The following is a 24,150-nucleotide window of genomic DNA, read 5'->3' as shown; positions in this document are numbered from 1 at the left end:
GGATGTTTAATTACCCATAAATTCTATATTATTTGGTTATATAATGGGTTATTTATATAGTATGGTATAGACGACGGATTTACACTATTCCACATTATTATGGGCCAAATAAATTTAAATATGAAGATAAATGACTTTGTGGTAATTAAAACTATAGGGTGCAAACAAAACGTAGCCAAGTTTTGGATTAATTTAAGCTCATGCTCATACTATGTGTCCAGCTTGAGCTTAAAAATTAGGAGTCGACGGTGAGATTGAGCTCGAGTCATCACAAAAAAAAAAACTCCAAATTCTTTTTTTTTGCTATTTCTAATCAAGCTCGAGTCGGGACCAAAATCTGGTAGTCGAAGCACTTGACACTATAGCGCATGGCTAGTCCCCAGTCGTAGCCCCCATACTCAAGTTGCTCACGTTGCAAGTCACTCAGCTAACACCCCTAACTCAAATACAAGACCTACTGAAGTAACCTACTAACTTTTTTATCCGACCTCAAGCTAATGGTTTTTAGGCTTTGAAATGAGCATTTTGGTGTTAAATAAATTAGAATAATGATCGAAGGTCTTTTATTTAGGTTGACATGTCGAAGTGATACTCTAGAGTTGATGAGATCTCTCGTTTTATATGGCATTTCGTAGTGACACTTCTAGAGTGATGACAAGACGTTGTCATGAGGAAAATAATAAACGTATTGTATGATTTTGATAAAGGATCAAGCTTTTATAGCTTTGAGATGTGTAATCTAAATGGCCCACTTTAGCTAGGTTTTGGCACCATCACCTATCTCTCAACAAACAAATAGATAAGCCATTAGAAGAAAATTCAAGGACTAAGTAACAATAGTTTAATCACACAGATGGTCGTAGGGGCAATTGTGGCGAAGATGATAGAGTTATAGGTTATCATAAAGTTTTTGATGTTTGAGATTAGACAAAGTGTCTCAGCTATAATCATTTATAATTTCTAGTTTTCTTCATTTGCGCTTGTATGGTGTTGTTATTTATGTAATCTTGAAAAAAAGAAAGTTTTAAAGCTGTATAATGCTTAATAGACTTGAAATTTAGTTAAATCGATTACACACTCTCTACTAGAGCTTGGGCATTTGAGACTGGGCACCCCAAAAGCCAAGCTCTACAAAACCCGATCCTAGGACCGTTTCCTGATGAGGCCTGGTTCCAAAATAGGACCAAGCTTAAGGAGGGGGGCCAGGCCCTCCACTGGGCCTCCTTCAAGGCCCAGGGCCTGGGACGGTCCAGGCCTAGGCCCAAAAAATTTGTATTTTGTCAATAAAGTCCCTCCCAAATTACATAAAACCCCCTGTTATTTTAAAATAAATATAAATTTCGAGGGAGTTAAAATAATAAAATTTTACAAATTTATAAAAAAAAATTCAGGTCTAAAAAATTATAAATAATTTACCCCTAAAAAATATTAAAACCGCCCTATAAATTTTGTGTTTGCCCCATATAAATAAAAATTGATGGGGGAAAAATAAAATATCCAGCCCCATGGGACCAGTCCCGACTAGGCCTAGGGCCTGGTCCGGGTCATGGTTTTTCTCATGGGCTTGGTACCGGTCCCACAGTCCATGAGGGACTGGTACCCATTTGGGACTAGTGCCAACGGGCCCAGGCCTAGGACCGTAAGGGACTGGTCCTGTCCACCTCTACATAGCGTATGGTGTTCAGTGGACTTAAGAATAGTTTCAGAGCTTGTACGAGTCTTTAATGGATTTAAGTAAGAATTAGTCACAAGCTGATCGTCAACCGCCTGTTACCAAAAAAAAAATATTACTTGGAATAAAACAAAGTAGTTGGACATGTCCAAATACAAAAATGGATTGTTATTGTTTTAACTATGTGGAACAAGTACATCATTCACCATCCGTTCATAATCAGTCAAAACAGGAATTAATTATGTCTTTCTGGGTCTTCAAAATATTTTTTGGCAACAAAGTAAGAAGAATTCAAAGAAAAAGCTTACGCCATAAGATCGTAAGTATCAAATGTATAAACAATACAGAACTTGAGGCTACCAAACACAAAAGCTGATATCATCACGAGTTCGAAAAACCTTTATAAAAAAACAACGCGTGATTGCAAACTTTGTGTGGTAGGCTATCAATTCAATGGGGTGGCGTCCACATCGAAAGGCCACTATAATGGATTGGATTCTTCGTAGACCATTCATTCACCAAACCATATACTAAAACAATAAACACTACACAAAACATCAACCCTACAGAACATCCCTTACAAATGAAATGGCAGCTGACTGGCAGATACCACCTCATCTGCCACGTCAGCTAATGCCACATCACTTCCCCCTCAAAAAAAAAAAAAAAAAAATTCTTCTAACCCTAAATTTCAAAATTTAGCATAACCCCATGAATCAAATCTTAATCCCAAATTCATTTGCAAACCCTAAATTGAAATCTCATGCAATATCTCTCTATCTCTACGCTCTCTCCTATCCGATCTCTCTCTCTCTCGCGGCCTCTCCTGCCACCACTTGACCCCTTTGTTCCCTCCAGGTTGTCCTCTCTCCCTTATCTTCATGGACTCTCGAAATGTTGTTCAGTGTCAAGATAAGATTTCAAAAAAATCTCCAAATTTACACTCGAAAACCTTAAGATCTCCGAGCTTTACAATGTTGCTTTAATCCAACTAAAGCTTCTGGTTTTTCGATTACAAACATGAATTTCACGACAAGTTTTTGCGGGAACTTGAGTTTGCTACCATGTTCGTCTTCAGCCATTTTTAGCTTCTTTACATGTTCCTCGCGTGGAACGCTGTCGTTTTGCAAGTTTTAGTTCATACCAAGTTTCAAGGTAACATTTTTAGTTTGTTTTGTTTCTAAATTTATTTATTTTTTTGGTTTCCCAAGTAATGAAGTACTGTGTTTAATGTATATTTTGCAAGAAGAAGAGAGAGATTGTTTGTAGAGTAACTGGGACAGATACAGAACTAGATAGCAATAATGATAAGGTGATTTTTGTCTTTGAATGTTCAAATTTTTTTGTTAAGATTCGACGCAGATGAAATGCATTTGTATGGTTATTGTTTTTTTAAGCAACTATTTTGAATTTGGTCTTGGGGCTTGGTTTTGGCCCTACAAAGCATATTCCTTTATCAAATGTTTGGGTAAGTTTATTACTAAAAATGCCAAATAAAGAGACACACAGAATGTGTATCAGCATTAGTTACTCAGTGTCAAATAGATGTTCAATATAGTTGATTGCTAGAATCAAGTACGATGTTTGATTTGGAATCTATCAAGGAGATGGAAACAAATGTAAGGAATTAGTGAAGCAGCAAAATGCTTAACTAATTATGATTCATTGTGATCTAAGAAACTCACAGTTCATCATAATGATGGATTTGAGCTAGAGGGCTAAGCCAAGGTGGGGGTTGTTTATTAAATATATAAATCTCTATACTATAGCATTTATTTTTTATTTTTGATTTTTAAACTGTATATTGTTATTGTTTTTAAACCGCATGACTTGTTTATTGAGACTTTACCCTAGTAAAAAATGCATCATTGTGTTTCTTTTGCTTTAAATTTGCAGCTGGTATGTCTATCAATATTTTTCTGAACATTTGTGTGGAGCTTAGATTTTAGAATTGTTACTTTAAAGCTTGTGATAGTTCTTAATATAATTGGTTTGGTCCCAATAGGTAATGGAGGCAGCCCAAGCTTCAACTGGATTGTCAAGTAGTTACTATGGCTATGCATTGTTGCTTTAGATTTCTGCATTTTATGTGAGACCATGATTTCTGTGCATCTGGTGTAGATTGGTGGGTGTTGGATATGAAGCCTGGGCATGTTGTAGTTTTTGCACTGTATAGATTGAGCAGGTGTGCAGGTTGCAGTTTGTTTATGCAGTTTCCAGGAGTCTTGGCCAGTATGTGTAGCGTGGTGTGTGCTTGAATTGAAGTAGGATCTGGACAGTGGTGTGTATGGAGGTGCAATGTGATTGCTGCATTTTCTGCGGTGTCTGGGTGAAGGCTTCAGTTTGTTTGTCTTGTGTAGTCTTACTATTTGTGTATAAGGATTGTATATACTTGTTTGCTCTTGTTTCTTTTTGTGTAGTTTGGTCCCTTGGGCATGTCCAAAGTCCTCGCCTGTGTAAAAGGGAGTGCAATTTTTAGGATGTAATTCTTTTATTTTTTAATAAAATTAGCAGGTTTACCTATTAAAAAAAAAAACCTGAATTTTTAATGTTTGCAATTAACTAAAAGCAAATAATTCATTATTTCTACCATCACAGTTTCAAGAGAAAAAGTTGGCTTATCTCTGGCACCAAAAAGAACAAATAGAAAAAACAAATGTGAATTGTATTACTGATCATGTGCAAATACATGAAAACAATATTTATTCACGTGAAAGAAAATAAAAGTTCATGAAAGATATCACCACAACTGATTTTTTCTCCATTTTCATCCTAAACAGCCTGTTCCATCCTAACATCCTAAACAATAAGTCCAATTTAACAAGCTCCGAACAACAACTTTTCTGTAGCTTCTCAAATTCACAAAGTGGAGAACTGCACAAATTCTTATTTTTTTCAAATTCTGCACAAACTGGAGAAAGATTGCAACTTCTCAAATTCTACAGCTGCAGCAGAAACTGCCCAAGCTTCCCATCCAGCAAACTAAGAAAGACTGCAACAGAAAAAGGACAAGCATCATATTATAAACAGAAAAAAGACATGCATCAGATTATAAACAGAAAGGAAAATACGTGGAAAACTAAGATTAACTAGATCATTCATATTAGAGTTGATTTATCAACTAAGGCCAAGAAAATATTTGTGCTCATATTATAGTTGATTCTAGCAATGCTGATAACTAATGCTGATACACATTCTGAGTAACTAATGCTGATACACATTCTGTATGTCTCTTTATTTGGCATTTTTAGTAATAAACTTCCAGCAACAAATTATAATGTCACCAACCTCATCAACAACGTTTACAAAACAAGTTCCATGACAAGATTCGATCGATATCCAGCACCCACCAATTTTGATTTTCGATCACTGCCATATGTTCACTCCTCCAGCTAATATTACTGGATGACGCATGAGATACGGATGACGCATGAGATACCTTAAACACAGCAATTACCTTATGAGCATTTGAACATATATGTTCACTACTATTTGATTAATTTGGTCAAAAATTATATACATGCCTAAGCACAGGCTTGTGAAGTTGTTATTGTCAACAATTACATTTATGAGCATTTGAACATATATGCATGAATATCACATACCATGTAAACAAGGCCACCATAGACTTGTGCCACTCGATCTTGAAGACCAGCAATGATACCAAGTTCCTTCTCAGCACTAAGGACAAGATATGGCTTCGACTTAAGGGTTGTTCCACTTCCCGCCACAAGAACAAGCCAGGGTTGCATATCTCAACTCTCCATCATGTCCTTTCCTTGAAGATCTTATAATAGCTTCAAAACCTCTTTTGTTCCTATAGCTTTTGTAGTATTGTGAAAGCTCATGAAACGAATCAAAAACCATTCCAGGCTTAGGCTCCCAATCCTCTTCTGCCCTTCTTGTATCTTCTATTTCTTGAAAGTGATTATCCTAATTTATTGATATTATAATAACCAGAATTAGAATATAATCATACTTAAAAGAGGGTAGAAATAATATTAAATTAAATTAAATTCATATTAACGAATAAAAAGAGATTGCAAAGACTAAATTACCTCTACGACATTGAATTGAGCAGAATAGTTCTCTGAATTTTTTTGACTACACTCTGCCATCTTTGAGAGTGTTGTTGGAAAAGGAAGAGCAAATGATGACAGTTTACGATGGTGGTGTGGTTGGGAGTGGTCGTGGTGCGGTTGAGGTTGGTGGTGGTGGCAAAGTTAATAAAAATTCTGTCAATACTAAAAATCTGCTTCAAAAATAAAACCTATAATTAGCTAAATAAACAAAAATAGTTCACTCAATATGTTCATGCTTTCTTGTTTTCATATCTGTCACAAACATGCATGCATGCTATCTACCGTACCCATCATCAACTTACTCCAATTAGCTCCCATTCATTCATTGCAAGAGTAATTCAAATCACAAGAAAAAGTAGCATAAAATTGCATATTAATATCAATGGTCCAAATGCATTATCATATCATAAATTTCGTTAAACTCTTAAGGGAATGAAGTTCAATTTGAAAAAATGAGTAATGAAATTTGCTCTTGGAAAGTGGTTCCAAACAAAAAATTTCAAGGCTTTCTTCTCATATAAATGCATAACCTCAACAGATGAACACAATTAATCAATTCATATGAAATAACCTTTAAAGCAAATGAAAATGAGAAGCAAAGATATAAAACCATATGCACAATAAGGACTGAGAATTGTATGTGAATATAGGGCGAAAAAAGCTCTTTTATGAAAACACTCACAACAAATGCACTTGGGAAGGTTGCATTCAGGAAGGTATTCTTCTCCAAACACCTTTGAGTAGCATTCTCATATGAAACTACATCATCATAATCATTACAAGGCCAAATTAAGCATTGATAATAAGTTGACACATTCCATTTGTAAAATTTAAATGAGTTGGTAAAATTTTTCTGCATAGAGATCACAAAAAAGATGCATTGAGGTAAAAACTATTTAAATGAGAAGGCTGCTCAACAGTACAAGAGTTAAACAACAATAATTTACATCTTTTAAACTTTATTTTCTATAATCCACAATTAAGAAACTAAAAGACTGGAATGTAATAAGCAAACAAATCCAACCAGTAACCATATATTAAATAGACTGGAATGTGAACACAATCAGTTATACTTCCAATTAACCAGATATTGTAGACCATAAAAAATAATTACTTAAGGCTGCTGCCAAGATGAACATTAAATCTAATCAGCTATGTATAACTTGTCTTAATTCCTTCAATTTCTCTCATTGAAGGTCTTCAAAGACAAAGCAACATGTTGCCATCCATTCCAAACTCCAAACGAATCAATAAGCATGTTATTCCTGTATTCCATCCAGTGGTGATATCTCAAGCAAAATTAATGAATAATAAGAAACACATTTGCAGTGAGAAGGAGCATCAAATGGAAAAATATCTCAATCATATACCTATTTACCACACTTAAGAAAGTTTGTGAGGACACTAATACAAGAGTACATGGGAACATGTACAATATCCTCAATACCATAGTTCATATTTCAGTTTCAAGTTCAAATGAACACATAAACGGATCACCATATGGTGTGTTTTCAAGCCTAATTCAGGCTGGTTGTAGACCACCGTACACCTAATTGTCAGCTGACCTTAGCACATGAAAAATGAAAATGAATAAGTTCAATATATCGAAATAGAGAGCAACAGAGGCCAAAATATATTTGTCATATGGGAAGCGCTTGATCAAATTATCAGTGTCATAGACTATGTATCCGTAGAAGACCAAAGAACTAATTCCACCATATACAACAACAGTCGTTGATCTAAGAGGAAAGAACATCTGGAACATAATACAAGGATTTTCAAATTCAAAGAAAAAAGAGCAGAGATATAGTCAAAGATAAACTACTGTAATGAAATAAATAAATAAAGAAATGGATAGAGTTAAATTCCCTCCATATCTGTTTATGAATCATAATTAGCAAAATCCTATCAGAATTAAAAAAATAAAAGAGACAGAGACAAAGAGAGAAATAAGGGATATGGACATACGGATGAAAGGGAGCAGTGAGAGGAAAGGGAGAAGGCCAGAATTGCTCCTCAGGAGGTCGTTGATGGAAAAGTAGAGAAGGTGACGAAGGAAACCAGAGTGGTCAACACAATCAAGGTGGTCGAAATTCCATAGACTTGATAGATGAATACCCAACGGAGCTGGTGCAGAGGTCGACCTGGTGCAGCTATGGTGGCGACTGCGTTTTGCTTGAGATTGGGGAATGTGGTGGCTAAGGTTTTAAAAATTGAAAGGAAATCAGGGAAAAACTTTAGGTTCGAATTTGAGTGAAAATGAAATTGATTTAGGATATGGATTTATGGAAAATGAAATTTGAAATTTGTTATTGTAAGAATTTTTTTTTTTAATTTTTGGAAGGAAGTGAAGTGGCAGATGAGGTGGCATCTGCCACGTCAGCTGCCATGTCATGTTGTAAGGGAGTGATGTTTGTGTAGTGTTATTGAATTGGGTTTACTCTTTTTATTTTTAAGGATTCCCGGGCAAAATTGTTTACTCTTTTTTTTATTTACCTGAAACCGGGTTTGGGGTTTTGTTTTTGTTTAATTGTAAGGAATAAGGATTTAGGGACTTTTTAATTTGTTTACTTCTTAAATTTTAAGGAAAAGTTGTTTACTTTTTTTTTTTTTTATAATAAAATCAGAAATTTGTTTTTTCGTATTTCTGTGGACCAAAACCGAATTGGTTTTTCGGATAAACGAAAATCAGTTCGGTTCAGTTTCTACATTTTTCTAAACACCCCTACATTTGGGTGTTCAAGATACGCCTCGCAAAGAACTCAGCGAAGTTAACAATCTTTATTAGAACAGGCACGAAGTAAGCACCAGAGAGTCAATGAGCGAGTCATCGTCTACTGAACAAAAGTAGTAGAAACGAGAACTTTTTTCTAGTGCCGGAAGGAAGTCGACTATGAGGGTTTGCACAAATGAGTGAAATAGCGGGTAAGCATAAGTTTTAGAGGAAAAATTGTGGGAATATTTAATGAAAAATGGGTGGAAAAAGTTTTAGGCAAATTTTTTTTTTTGTTTTTTTAATCCTTGACAGTTCAAATCTGTCAAGGATTGAGATTATAACAGTCAAGAACAAGATTCACAAAATTTATTTTTAACCAATTCTTTGATAGTTAATAACTGCCAAGAATCTGTCAAAAATTACAACTTTTGATAATTTTTTAGAACGGTCAAGAAAATTTGTCAACTCATTCTGTCAAGAAAGGGTTTTTCTAGTAGTGTCAATCCTAATTTGTTAATTAAGTTGTTTTTTATTCCATTCAAAATAGGCAAAAGTAGAAAACTTTTCACTCCCCCATTAAATCTACGGATTCGTAGATCAAAATAGGCAAAAGTAGAAAACTTTTCCCTCGTCTATTAAATCTACGGATTACTAGATCAATTGGTATTAGAGGTATACATGTCAAGCCAAAGATTAGACTGTTTAGAGGTAGAGGTTGGCTCTTTTAAGGGCTAATCACGTAGCAATGTTGAAGCAAATTCAAGATATCTTTATCGTGATGAACTTTCCAATACTAGACATGAGTAACAGTCGTGAAGCTAAAGAATCTGAGGAGATCGCTCCCGAGAATGGTTAAGTTGGATTTCCCTCACTTCAAAAGACCCCACAAGTTGGATATGTCATGCTAGTCAGTTTTTTGAGTTCCATCACACATCAAAAGAGGAAATAGTACTACCATTATCATTCAATTTGGAAGGGGCGCCAATTGATGGAGGAAACTCCTACCACCACTTGGGAGGCTTTTAAGGATGGTCTTCATAGCAAATTTGGTCCTGGTCGATTTCAAGATTTTTTTTGGAGATTTAACAAAGTTACAGCAAACAGGTTCGATAACAGATTACCAAGAGTAATACTACACTCATAAACCCTTCTCACTAATTTTATCTCGCAAACGCAACGTATCAGTTCATAATTGGTCAACTCGCAATGGGTCTCATCTGTCTAAATGCAAAATGACTGATTGCATGCTGCCACGTTAACGTTTGTGAGAGAAAGTTGTAAGAAATATTTGTCAAACTATCTTTATTTGATTATCAAACCCAATTTAAAAGGTTACTAGTAAAAAGGTAGGGAAATTGGCTCCATTTCAGCAAGTTGGGTGGTCTGGATGATAGTATTAGAACTGATATGCAAGTTGGGTTGGCAAAATTGTATGAAGCAAGGGTTCAGTCTATTCAGTTCCAATTGTAGTCTCTTACCCACACAAAAAAATTTAAATCTGAGATTGAAAGAAAATAGGGAAAGAGGATTAAGCTTTAACTGTAATAAAAGATTTGTTACCGATCATCGAAATGCTGCTTAATGAAAATGGATAACCCTTGAGAATGAGGACAAGGGTTTTTTTTAGGGGGAAGGAATGTTACCTCACTAATAAATTATCCTTTGAATAGAGATTGGATAGGGATAAGATTTATCTCAAGCTATTATTTTTATTTTTATATTTTTTGTCCTCAATGATGAATTTGTTATAAATACAAGTATTTTTGGAATAATAAAGTTGACAATTAATACCAATTACAAGTAACGTTGTTACAACTTACAAGGCTTTGGATTCCCTCTAAGCAATCCCTAATTCCTTAATTGATTTTTTTTTTTTATTCTATTCAAAATAGGCAAAAGTAGAAGACCTTCCCCTCTATTACTAGATTAGTTACGTGGGCACGTAACACCCTTCTCTTAAAGGGTAGATCAACTATCAACTTAAATTGACTGATTTTGAAGAAAACAACCAATATCAATATTTTGGAAACTGGACTGATGCCCTTTCCAGTCCGATTTACTATTTTTAACTATTCACAAAATCCCTAATTTGACCGTTAACGAATGAGGGGCTATCAAGTGTTGGAGTTAGAGGGGTTTGTAGAGTTGACTTAGTGGAGGCTTGTGGTTCAAGAGGTGGTGTTGGATTGAATTTTGAATGCCGAAATTTGGCCGAAAAATCAACCTAATACACGAGTCACGGCTAGCAAACGATAAGTTACCAAGTGTTCTGGTTAGAGGGGTTTTTAAGAGTGGAGGCCAGTGTTTTAGATGGTGGTGTTGAATTGGATTTTGGCCGTCGGAATCAGTCGAAATGTGGCCAAAAAAATCAAAACCTAAGCTGTTATAGGGGTGTATTTACAAGATTTCAAACCTCCAGGGACTGATTCGTATTTTTAGGGGTATTTTTGTAAGATTTCAAACTTTTTGGATCACAGGTATGTCACCGGTTTAATCGGTTGGATCGGTCAACACGGGGCCCGGCCCCTTGGCCGGGTGGCAGCCCAGGTCGGGTTTTAGAACATTGATATTTTCTACAGTACAGTCTATTGCTCTTCGAAGTATGACTACTTCGCAAAAATTAATTTTTCTTTATAATTTCAATTTTATTTCTAATCATTTATTCATTGTTCTACACTCTAACAACACATGTAGTAAAAGAATATAATAATAAAATTATAACGGAAATAAAATAGTTTAAAATGTTGTAATTTCATGAATGTAGTCTATTATAGAATTAAGGTAAATGAGAAAAGTAAAGTTGAAGGGGCTAAAAGTCATTCGTTTAAATTTAAAGAGATTGAAATTAATAAAAAGGAGTATATGGACTATAATTTAATTTTGGGCTTTTGTAACTACCACCCTGTAGTTTTAAAAGATTTCACCCCCTATTTGTTTAATTTTTCAAACTGTACTCTATTTTACTATCCTATCCTAAACAATGAAAAACGTGCTTGTTTTAATATTGATTATTCAATTCAAAATCCAATCTTATTCTACTCAACTCAAAACATTTAACAGTTACCTTTCACAATAAAAGTTTATAAATTAACAAAAACACCCTCACTAACCCAAGCCATAATCACTTGCCAACAACCATTGCTGGCCGCCAGATTCTAGCTGTAGAATTGGTTGTTTTCGACCAAATACACTGTTGATTTGGTCGAAAAATGCCAAATTGATGCACGATCAACTAGATCTAGCCGGTTGTGCGCCATTCTAACAACTATTGGCCACCGTCCGACGGTGGTGGCCGGCTGCCAGTAGTCGGTTGGGTGGACGAGTGTGTTTTTGCTAATTTATAAACTTTTATTGTATGAAGGTGTTTAGCTAAATTAACAAATGTAGGGGGTTAAACATAATCTAAATATTTTCAGAAAAAAGTTTTCCAACAATGTACCGAACACATTCTCGGAATCCTATTTTATCCTATTTAGAATAGAATATTATTTCAAATAATGTACCAAACATGCCCCGAGTCTATTATACATAAACCAATCTTATGTTTCTTAAAATTGTTCAAAAACCACCCTTACAGCTAACTCTGCAATATTTTTTGTTAGTGATATGCATGTAATTCCTAATTTACCCTTGTTAAACTCATGTGTTAAATAAGTTAGATTAAGTGGATGCTTATGAGATCTAATTACTGTACTACCCTTTACAATTAAAATTACATTAATACCCATGAAAAATAATAAAATGACATTTATATCCTTAATCAATTTGAAGTGATGTTGTTTCCATGAAAATGACCATTGTGTTTTTTTTTTTTTTTATATTTGTTTTAAGTTTTTTTGGCTTATATAAAGGCCAACATATCTCTTTTCTGGTCATATTTTTTTTGTTCTAATTTTATTTTTTGTTTACCACAGTTTGACCAATGAATGAATTTATGGGTTAAGTTTCATTAATGTATGACTTATTCCTTCAAAAGTTTTTACTTGACGTTCTAGATTTAGGGTTTTCAATTGTCGTTTTCTATAAAAAAGAGCGTACGAAAAGACAAAGATAACCCTCGTCACTAATGGAAAATGTAATGCAGTTAGTTGTAATTTGTAAGGGTGATTTTTGAAAATTTTAAAAAGTATAAGGGTAGTTTGAAAATAGACTCAAATCCTTAATATGATATGGTACTTTTTCAAAACTCAGAAGTGGTTGTGGCAAAAAGCCCATTTATTTTATTTTATTTTTGTTGTGATTGGGTGTTTGGATTAGCTTGCATACTAATTTTAAGGATCCTAAAATTAACGATTAGATAAACTTTTAATAATTACCTTTATTAATAATCAAAATCAAGGTAAATCAAATTCGAGACCGCTCAAATAATAACTCAATATTCAACCACTTGACCGAGGGCAGTCGCCCATTTAATTTCCTTTTATACAGTTTCATTTGGGTAGAATTATAAATGGATGGTGAATCGACTTTTGACTTCTGAGACAACTCGGTCCTTTCAATGTTACTGGTTTTCATAACAATAATAAAATTAAAATATATAGTTGAGTGATGGGGCTCATGATCAATTAATTATATCGTACGTTAATAAATGCATTTATATGATTCCCAGCAACGGTGGTTATGTCTGGTGGCCAAACCCAATCGATATCAACTCTTGTTGCTTCACACATTTTATAACACAACCTCCTTTTCTTCTTTTCACTTTTCATTATCTAAAGATCTACACCAAAATGGTTGGAGAATCAAGAAAATGGATGATCCTAATAGCAACAATATGGATACAAGCATTTACAGGCACAAATTTCGATTTCTCATCTTATTCTTCAACACTCAAATCGGTTCTTGGGATTTCTCAGCTTCAGCTCAACTATTTGTCAGTCGCTTCAGATTTGGGAAAGGCTTTTGGTTGGTGCTCTGGTGTCTTACTCCTCTATTTTCCTTTGTGGGTTCTTATGTTCATGGCTTATTCACGGACTCCTTGGTTATGGTCTTCAATGGCTTCTCATTCAAAAACTCATCGTTTTCCTATTTTCTGGTTAGTCTTCTATCTCCTTTAATTTTCATGAATGAATCTTTACTACGGTCGTTTCTTTTCTTTTCTTTCTGGGCATTTTGCTCCTATTCCTTATATTTGCTTTTCGCTTCTGAAAGTGCTTCTGTTTCCTTCGAGTAAATACGTTTGTTTTAGCTATTTTTGGTTTGCTTAAAAGTAGTTAAATTTTTTCCTTCTTTTAAGCATATATTGTGAAACACACATTTAGTGGACCTAGAATTACCTTTTTGTAAGGTAATAGGAATATATCTTAATTTATGTATTAATTTTTGTTTATTTTGAAAGCTAGAGTTAGGTGCCTAACCTCCAGTAAGGTCCTTGTCAAATCATAAAACGTCCACTAACATTTGGTGTTGCACAGTATTATCTTATCTTCAATTATGTCTATGTTTTACATAATAAAATGTGTTTTAGACCTCCAATGCAATATCTTTGCATATATTAAACAAAAGCAAGTGCATACCACAATTGAAGTTACAATAATTTACTATAATAACAATATTGAATGGGGAAGGCTCCTATTTGAATTTTGAACTCAATCATAATATCCTCATTACATTTACTACTACAACTGCCTTGCTAATGAGAAATATAGACATCATTCAAATATGTATCTACTTCATGCCATAATCCATTAGGAAAAACAAAAGCTAGTACTAAGAAGTGCTTTTCTTAATTCTATTTGTTGACATGTAATTTTTGGCAGGTTTTCTACTATGCCTATTGTCAGGGTGTAGCATCTGCTGGTTCAACACAGTATGCTTTGTTTTATGCATCAGAAATTTTCCAACCAACAGGCCACTTGCATTGTCCCTCTCTATCAGTTACAATGGTTTAAGTGCTGCTCTTTACACTCTTATAGCCAAAGCAATAAACCCTGAAGATGACACCATTTACCTCCTCTTGAATGCCCTTATTCCTCTCATCACATCCAGTTTAGCACTCATCCCAATCCTCCGCCAACCTCCCTCGCAGCAACTCTCTACTGATACCCGCTGCCCGTGATTCCTCCATCTTTTTCATTCTCAACATTCGCTGTTATAACTGGTCTATATCTTTTACTACTAACACACTATCCTCCGATGCCATCAACTTCACGTGTTCTCTTTGTGAGGGCTCTATTTCTTTTATTCCTACCCTTGTGTTTACCTACCATTGTCTATGCTAAAAACTGGGCTGTCGAAGCATCCCCGCAAGGTTCCATTTGATAGCCCAAGCTTCAATTTGGTTGACATCGACAACCTTCAGCTCCATAAAGAGCTCATTGGAAGTGAGCAATAATGCCTTAAATATTGTTGGTTCATATGACTCAACTGAGAAGAAGAATATTTTGGAAAAGTGGTGGAGAAGGACAGGTTAATATTACGGGTGAAGAACACCTAGCAAGATTGCTAGTGCGTAATGGGATTTCTGGCTTTACTATTAGCATATTTTTGTAGTGGGACAATTGGGCTGGTTTATAGATAATAATTTAGGGCAGATTGCAGAGTCCTTGGATACTATTCCCAGCTAAGTTCTCTCATTACACTCTATTCCACATGTTCATCTTCGGTCGTTTGCTCTCAGCTGCACCTGATTTCCTACATGAGTACGTACACTACTTAGACAAATCATATATATTATGTTTATAAGTCTGACTACAAATGAATGAATTCTAATCAACTGCCTTCGAGTTCACCAATAAAGAGGAAATAAAATCCTGCAAAAGTTCCAGGCATTTTGCATGGATACTAAGTTATTCTTGCAGTTGTTCATGAAGGCTCTCATTAGAATATAATCTGCATTGACATTTCAAATTATTCTTAAACAAGTTTCTTAACAATCCTCACACATTTTCTAAACTATATTGTTCACGACGACTTAGATTTTACCAAAGGAAAGGAATATCTTGCAGAATTTCCAGGCAATTTGAAGGATATACTCTATATGCCTAGAAAATAGTCCATAGTGTATTGGTTCTCATAGAGGGCATATATATATATATATATTTTTTTTTTTTCTATTTCTGATACCTAAAATAGTCCATACTCCATTTGCTCATCATAGAGGCATCATTAGAATTCATGTTCTGTAAGGATTTGAATATTCAGAGTTGCTCCTATATATTTTTTGACATACAAACAACAATCTGAAGCTTGAAAGTCTTACCATGCAGCAAGGTGGATTTTGCAAGGACAGGTTGGCTAGCAGTCGCAACACTAGCAACACCTATTGCTTTCTTTTTGCTAACTGCATCAGGCAGTGAGGTCATATTGCGCACTTCAACAGGCCTGATAGGGCTAAGCTCTGGATTCATGTTTTCTGCAGCTGTATCAATCACATCAGAGCTCTTTGGACCAAACAGCGCCGGCATCAACCACAACATCCTCATCACCAACATCCCCATTGGATCACCCTTTATGGCCTTCTTGCAGCTCAAGTCTATGATGACAATGCAGAAGTTCAATACAGGAAAGCTTGATGCATGAAGCATCAGTGTGCATGGGGAGGCAATGTTACTGAAGACATTATATGGTGGCATGCATTTCCTTTGTTAGGCCTTTTTTCCAGTTCTGTACTTTTCCTAAGACCAGGCCTGCCTATGACCGATTAGAAAGGAATCGCAGTTTTCTTAGCTTGTACACAATAACGCCAAATTTGTATAACTTAATTTCAATATCAATAGCAAAAGAAATGCATTATATTAATTGCATAAACTACAAACCCAACACTATTATCCACCGCATAAACTATTTGCTCGATATCTAAATACATAAAGAAAGTGTAATATGGATAGATTAGTTGATAAAGTTAAGATGTATATCTTTCCAACACATATAATTTACAAACATCATAATGAATATGAAATTACAAACAAGACTAAAACTAGAACCCGACACAGTAGAGCGCATCCTCATCAAATTTATAATACATTATAGAGCGCATCCTCGTCGAAAGTTAAGATATATATCTTTTCAATACATATAGTTTACAAACAAGGGACTAACACTAGGACCCACACCAACAAAGTGCATCCTCGTCAACAGTTCTGCTACATTACAGAGTATCTAAACCACAGTTTCAGGACAGTAATATCAAACAAGTAAAAACCCATTAAGCAAGTGATCTCAGTTAAATGATGGCGCATCTTCACCTAAAACTATTTTTTGAGTATTTTAAAAATTCAGATGGCATTTGAACTCTGAATTTGTTACCTGAGTGCTGTAATCGAGGAGTTCAAATACACAGGCATCGCCTATCTCTAGCTTATTGTCCATGGCAAAATATTTCCACCTAGCATGAAACTTTTATGATGAGAACCATCTGCCATTCATTGCCCTTGAAGATGAAAAAGTGGGAATTAGCTTCTGGATTTTAGCTGAAACCGTCGAATTTCAACAAATGAAGATTTTGTTACATTACTGAAATTATGCAAAAAATAAAAATAAAATTTGGGAGTTAAATTAAGTACCAGATGATAGGAGGGTTTGAGTTTTGATTTGGAAAGAACTACATGAGTGGGTTTCCCAGACAATGGCCGAAATTCATCCCCCAGCAACTCCATTGTTGTTGCCTTTGAAAGGGACTCCATCTCCCATTGGGCATTTTCGACTTCTTCCCCTGAATTACTTATCTGAATATTTCAAACGCTTCGCCTCTGCTCATTTACATCATGGGGTGGCTGGGTCCGGGCACCCACCCGCCCAAATCGAATGGAACCGCAACCGACCGGTTCTTGGGATTTGAAACCGAAACCGAAACCGGAACTGGCCCTTCCGGTTTCTAAATGCTGGACTCAGGTTCCCGTTTCGGGTAAGAATTACAAATACCCCTTATATTGTGTTTAATTAGGGTTGTGGGCAGATAACTCGTGTTATCTATCTTTAATTCAATACATTCCTTTGTTTGGTTTGACAATAATATAAGATTATGGGAATGTTTCATTCCCAATAGTGAATACTATTGGTTATTTTGGGGGTTTTCAGATTATCTAGTCCAAGGGTGTTAATCTTTTTTCACCAAGGTTATTGTTTTTTTAACCAAATTTGCCTTTAAATAAAAGTCATTTTAGACTGAATTGCCCGCAAATGTCTACCAAATAACAATTACCCAAACCCCTTATATTTGAGAATTTAGTTAAAACATCCCAACCACAAAAAATTTTAAAGTTAACAAAATGACCATTGCCGGCCACCGACAATAGTTGCCAGATCGACGCACGACTGGTGGGATCTGGTTGTTTTCAACCATATTGAAGGTCGAAAACCGCCAAATCGCTATGGATCTAGCCGAAAATAGTTAGAACAGATCTTGCCATTTGCAGCCCTTTTTGGCCAGATCCACGACAATTTGACTATTTTTGGCTGTCAATCTAGTTGGAAATAGCCAGATTAGCATGGATCTGGCTGGAAACAACCAGATCACCGTGGATTTGGCCATTTTCGGCCAGATCCACGACGATCTAGCTATTTTTGGCCTTCGATCTGGCTAGATACAGCCAAAACGGTGCACGATCAGCCAAATCTGTTTGGTTGTGCGCTGTTTCGGTGACTGGCACTAGTAGCCGACGCTTGTGGTCGGTGGCCTTGGGTGGTTAGGGGTATTTTGTTAAAATTTAAATTTTGTTGTTGGGTGTTTTAGCTAAATTCTCAAATATAGGGCGTTAATATTTGAATAATAATAAAAATATTATTATAATGATATTAAAAATGAAGGGCAATTCAGTAAAAGCTTTTGTTGATAATATTTTATTCTTCCCAACCAATCATCTTAATTATTTATATCCACCAATCTAACCAAACATATTGATATAATATTTCCTAATAATCTTCAAGGTAATTTATCTTACTGGTAATCCTACATTTTTAGCAATAAAACATTCCCCGAACCAAACACACCCTAATAGGGTTTGTTTGGTTCATAGAATGTTGTATTACTGTAAAAATATAATTATCTTGAAGATAGATTACCTTGAAAATTAAGGGCATTGTCATGTTATACATTATATATGTTTGGTTAAATTGGTTGGTAATTTGGTATAAACAATTAATATATTTGGCTGGGGAATAAAAGAATCACGGGAGAGCCATTTATTGAATTGCCCTTCTTTTTAAATATTATTATTACTTTATTGTTTAGATTATTACTTTTAACCCCCTATATTTGGAAATTTAGCTAAAACACCCCAACAACAATAAAAAGTTTAAAATTTAACAAAATACCTCCAAGCACCTAAGACAAATGCTGGCTATCAACCACCATCGCCAGCAGTCACCGGAATGATGCACAACTGACTGGATCTGGTCAACCATGTGTGATCTTGCCATTTTTAGCCAAATTCATGGATTTGGCTACAAATAGTCAGATCGGCGCACAACCAACTAAATCTGGCCAATTGTGTGCCACTCCGATGATTGCCAGAAACGGCTAGCGGTGGTGGTCAGCGACCGACAACCGTTTTGGGTGGCTAAGGTGTTTTGGGTGGTATTCATGTAAATAGTTTTCATAATAAGGACATTATTGTCCAAAAATTTAATTATTTAAAGGTAAAATGGTAATAGGTATTGTGGGGCATTTCTGTCCTAAAAATTAATTTATAAGGTTACAAAAGTCATTTCGCACAATTGAGTTAATTGTTATCTGATAAACATATGAGGACATTTGTGTCCGAAATGGTTATTAATTAAAGGTAAAATGGGAACAAAATTCATATTACGCCGATAATAAAAGAATAACACCCTTTGGGAAGGTAATTTGTTACCCCCTATATCACCTATAATAAATAATTAAATACTATTTCTTTTGTAAGATTATCGAAATCTTTTATTACTTAACAATTAAACAAGGAAAAGTCGGAATCAAAGATATATTACTAGAGTTATCTTCTTAGACCCTTAACCAAACACACTCTTATTATTCACAAAAATGATAAATATATTATGTGAAAATTACAAATACATCACAACTTTTTACATAAATTACAAACACACTCTGCGGTCCCTTTACAAAAATTACCCAACGTAAAAGAATGGGTAATAAGTCTTAAAAAACAAAAAAAAAAATAATAAAAAGCCAAAAAAATCCGTAATACAATAAAATTAATTAAATTTGAAATTATAAAATAAAAAGAAATAATAAGAAAAAAGTATATAAAACGCACGTTAGAAACCAGTATACCCATTGTCGTTATAGTCCTACTCCCGGTGGCTGCCGACTCTCCAGTCTCCTGTTAAACCAAGAGCCCTAATCAACAAAACCCCAGTATAACGCACACCTACCCTACTCCACAAATAGCCACACCCAAAAAACCCATAACTCAGTGCATAGGCAGGCTTTGCATTGGGTGGGCACGTTGCAGATTGGTTAACACCCATGGCCATGTGCGTTGTTTCATTAAGAGTTGAGTGTGACGAGGGTTGGAAGGGCTTGGATGAATTTTTGAAGTGATGTTTGTGAGGATTGTGTTTGATGCAATATGTTTTATTTTTTTATTTTTCCTTTTTGAATTTTTTTTTTATACTGGAGACTAAAATCTCGATTCTGGTTCCGGCAATCGTGAACCAAAACCAAACCGCAGAGACCCTGGCTCCACTGTTTCGGATAGAACCTATTCTTGCTAATCCTAGTTTCACTCCAATGTTCCCACGATTATAATTACATTTCACAATTAATATTGTGATAAAGTAATTGAAAGTGGTAATTTTGACAAATGTGGTTTTTTTAACACTAGTAAATTACTAATAGTGTGTGTATGGGATACAGTTATTGGGACTCTCCATTTTTATAATACAATTTTGAATTCTTTCAATAGTACAAAATGTTCCTCTTCCTTTTTCTAATTAATTATAAATTAATTTTCCAACGATTTTAAATGTCGATTAGTAATTAATTTGTTTAGTTTGCTTCTTATTATTTTAATCATTCTAATTATATAAGATTAACAAAACTAAAATACTTAAGTAAGGCTATTATATAAGCCTATTATAATTATAAGTATATGACATCTAATTAAAATGAGAAATAAATTGCATCAAAACATGTTCTAAAACCCAACACAGGGTGTCACACGGCCAAGGGGATGGGTCTTGGGTTTGACGGTTAAACCGAGGTCTTGGGACCGGGATCAGAAAGTTAAAATCTAAAAAACACACCCTGAAAATACTATCAGTCTCAACAAGTTTGAAAATATAGAAATATACCCTGTGTGACAGTTGGTTTTCACTTTTCAACCAATTGCGGCGATTTTCAACGGCCAAATTCAATTCAACACCACCTGAACCACCAACCTCCACTGTACAAAACCTCCAAACCTGACATTGGTAGCCCCCTATTTGTCGACTGTGACTCGCATATACCTTGATTTTTGGCCTTCGGTTTTTCGACAAATTCTGGTTAATTTCGGTGGCCAAAAATCAATCCAACACCACCACCTTAACCACAACCTTAACCTACAAAACCCCTTAACCTGGCACTGCGCAGCCCCCCGTTGCCGTGGTTGTGATCGCGATACCTTGATTTTTTTTCAGCCAAGTTTGGCTAATTCCAACATCCAAAATGCAAACCAGAATCACCCTTGGAACCATCAGCCTTCACTCTACAAAAACCCCTTAAACCTTGACACTTAGTAGATTCTATTTGCCGGAGGTCAAGTTAGGGTTTTCGGGAATAGTGCAAGTGGGAACTCGGCCTGGAGAAGGCCCCGACATTCGGGTCTGATCGGTTAAAACTGACTTAGGCGAGCCCGAGTTCAAAATAGGATCAAAATAATATAATATCATCTCATTAAGAAAATTAATATAAGATCTTTGTATAAAATCATATCAATATTCAATAATCACCACAAAATTAATTAATAATTATATATATATACAGTAGCGGATCCAGGATCTTGCTAGGGGGGCCAAAATAAAAAATTTATATACATTACTATTTTTGTCCAGTTATATTTTGTGTTAGAGTAGGCCAAAATAATAAATTATACATATAATATTAAAAAAAAAAAATTTGAGGGTGGGCCATGAAAGTGGCTGGATTCGCCACTATATATATATATATAATATATATATTATAGATATAAACATATATGGGAATTTTCATTAAACCTAGCCCGTCTTGACCCCCGATTGTTTCAATGAATCCTATGCTATTCGAATTGGGGTGGGTCGGATCCCCAATAGGGCAGTCCAATGCCATCCTAATAAATACCCCTATTAGATCCCATACCATCCCGATACGAGGACAACGTAAACTTCCTCCATCCTCCTCAACCTTGAAATTTGCTACCTAGTGGGAGCGGTTTTTCGGGTACTCGCCTTGATGGGTTTATTACATCCCTTCATCCAAGTAGTGTTGCATAGAGTTAGAGGTGGGGAAAACTTGAAAATGAGCTGTCGTGAGAAATGCTTAGTATATTCGAAGATACTCCCTTTCTCCTTGCAACTTCAGCAAGAGTCAATGCCCACTTGGGTTTGGTAAGACAGTATCAAGCCAATTTTAGATACGCAAATTAAGGGTTCATAACAAGCTCCTCTCAAGGTTTGAGGAAGTATACCGCACCTAAGAGCTTTGAATAGTAATGAATGCACCCAAAAACTATTACTTCATATATAAGATTTTAATACCATGTGTAAAATACATTCTTTTCACTGTATTCTTCAATTTTGTTTTAAATATATAAATAGTAATATCATTAACAATTTTTATGATAATACATTATAATTAACATAATATATGAATAGTTGAATCAATATTTAATTAATATAATAAACTAAAATAAACCTTATTTAATAGATTACATCCGTAAAAAATGAATAATATAAAATGAGAGAGGGAAGATAATAAGATCGAAGATACCAAGTTCTTTTCGAAACAAAGTTAAGGTTCCTTTTCAGTTTTTATTTTTTCAAATTTATAGTAAAATAAAAATTGAATAAAAGGGGGTTATTATATATTATATGATAAAGTAATCAATTTTTTGAATACATTGTATATCCAAAACGAATTCTCTAATCCTTGAGGAGGAAATTGTTAATCCGGGCAAATTAAATATAATATCCCGATAATCACGTCAGATCGGAACGAAACTTTCGAAATGTGTAACATAAACCAACGTTCCCTGAAAAAGGAACCAAATTTCCTGAAAAATCTCTCTCTTCAATCATTTGCTTTTCACTTGTAGAATCTCTCTCTATCTCTTGAACAACATGGACTTTAAAATCTATCTCATCCTCTCGTCACTTTCTCCAAATCCAACCCCATTAATGCTTCTTCACTTTTTTTATCAGAACTCAAAACCATAATACTTAATTCCCCTCTTTCTCTCAACAAACCCACCCTCCTAATTTTACCAAAATCCATGGATACCCACTTGGTCACTCTCTGATCCAGGATTCAAGCGCCAAAAACGAAACCCTTTGGGATTTCTTCAAAAAACAGATCTTTGATTGCTAAAGCAGCACCGCTGAATCAAACCAGAAGGAGATGGAGAAACAAAGCCCAAACAAGACTCTCAAACTGCACTTGTGTTTGGTTCTGGTACTTCAGAACATGTTTTTAATATCTACAACAAGAAGGTATTAAATGTCTTCCCTTTCCTTGGCTTTTGGCATCCTTTCAGTTTTTGCTGGCTCTGTTTGGATGCTTGTTTTATGGTCTTTAAAGTTGCAACCTGCCCGGAAAATTACCAAACCATTTATTGTTGCGCTTCTGGACCTGCATTGTTTCACACTATTGGTCAACATTAGCTTGTGATTTTTCTAAGGTGGCTGTGTCTTTCACCATGTTATCAAATCAGTGAGGCCTGTTTTCTCTGTTATTTCTCATCCTTTCTTGGTGATACTACCCTTAAAGGTTGGGCTTCCATTCTTCCAATTGTTTTTGGTTGCCTTGTGCTGTCACTGAAGTTTCCTTCAATTTTGGTGGTTTGTGGGGTGCTATGATTAGTAATGTTGGTTTTGTTTTGAGGAATATTTTTTCTAAGAAAAGTTTGCAGAATTTCAAGGAAGTGGAGATGAATCTGTATGGTTGGATTAGCCTAATCTCTCTGTTTTATTGTTTCCGGTTGCGATTTTCGTGGAAGGTTGTGTCAATGGATCCAGGTATTTAAAGCAATTGAAGCTGTTGCCAAACATCTACATTATATATGGGGTGTGCTTTTGGAATTTTTACCATCTATATAAACAATCGTCTTACAGGCACTTGATGATATCAGTCCATTGACCTTTTCCGTGGAATACTATGAGAGAGTGGTGTGTGTGGCAACTGTTTGGGTTTCAGGAATCCTGTCCAGGCCTTTGAATGCCCTGATCTGCCATTGCGATATTAGGAACTTTTTGTATTCACAGGCTAAGCTAAGAGAAAGTTGAAGGTGAAAAGAAGAGTAAAGATTGATTCAGTTGGGCTCTTACTATTGTTTTCCTTGATGGGATGACATTTGCATTTTTGTCCTAGTTTCTCATGTTCACAATTATAAAATCTTATCAATGCTTGGATGTTTTTCATTTCTGTGCTCTGTTTTTTGTGACAATGTGGTTGCTCTTCTTGTCTTGTTTATTTTTAGTGGAATGTTGCTAGAGGTCCTTGAGATGCTTAAAAAATGTCTTTTGTTTCAGTATCAGAAGCCATAACGTCCAATATCTGAGTTCTGATG

General features: G+C 35.1%; 3 pseudogenes; all 3 read left to right on the top strand.

Moving 5' to 3' along the window:
- Positions 1 to 13,106: 13,106 nt before the first annotated feature.
- LOC116138814 lies at positions 13,107 to 14,731 on the top strand (annotated as a pseudogene).
- A 96-nt stretch (positions 14,732 to 14,827) lies between these two features.
- Positions 14,828 to 16,025, top strand: LOC116138813 (annotated as a pseudogene).
- A 1,190-nt stretch (positions 16,026 to 17,215) lies between these two features.
- Positions 17,216 to 23,855, top strand: LOC116138812 (annotated as a pseudogene).
- Positions 23,856 to 24,150: the final 295 nt, after the last annotated feature.

Source organism: Pistacia vera, unplaced genomic scaffold, assembly GCF_008641045.1.
Source record: "Pistacia vera cultivar Batoury unplaced genomic scaffold, PisVer_v2 Contig344, whole genome shotgun sequence".
NCBI lineage: Eukaryota > Viridiplantae > Streptophyta > Magnoliopsida > Sapindales > Anacardiaceae > Pistacia > Pistacia vera.
Note: the sequence above shows the minus strand (reverse complement) of the source record. Positions and strands in the feature narration are given on the sequence as shown.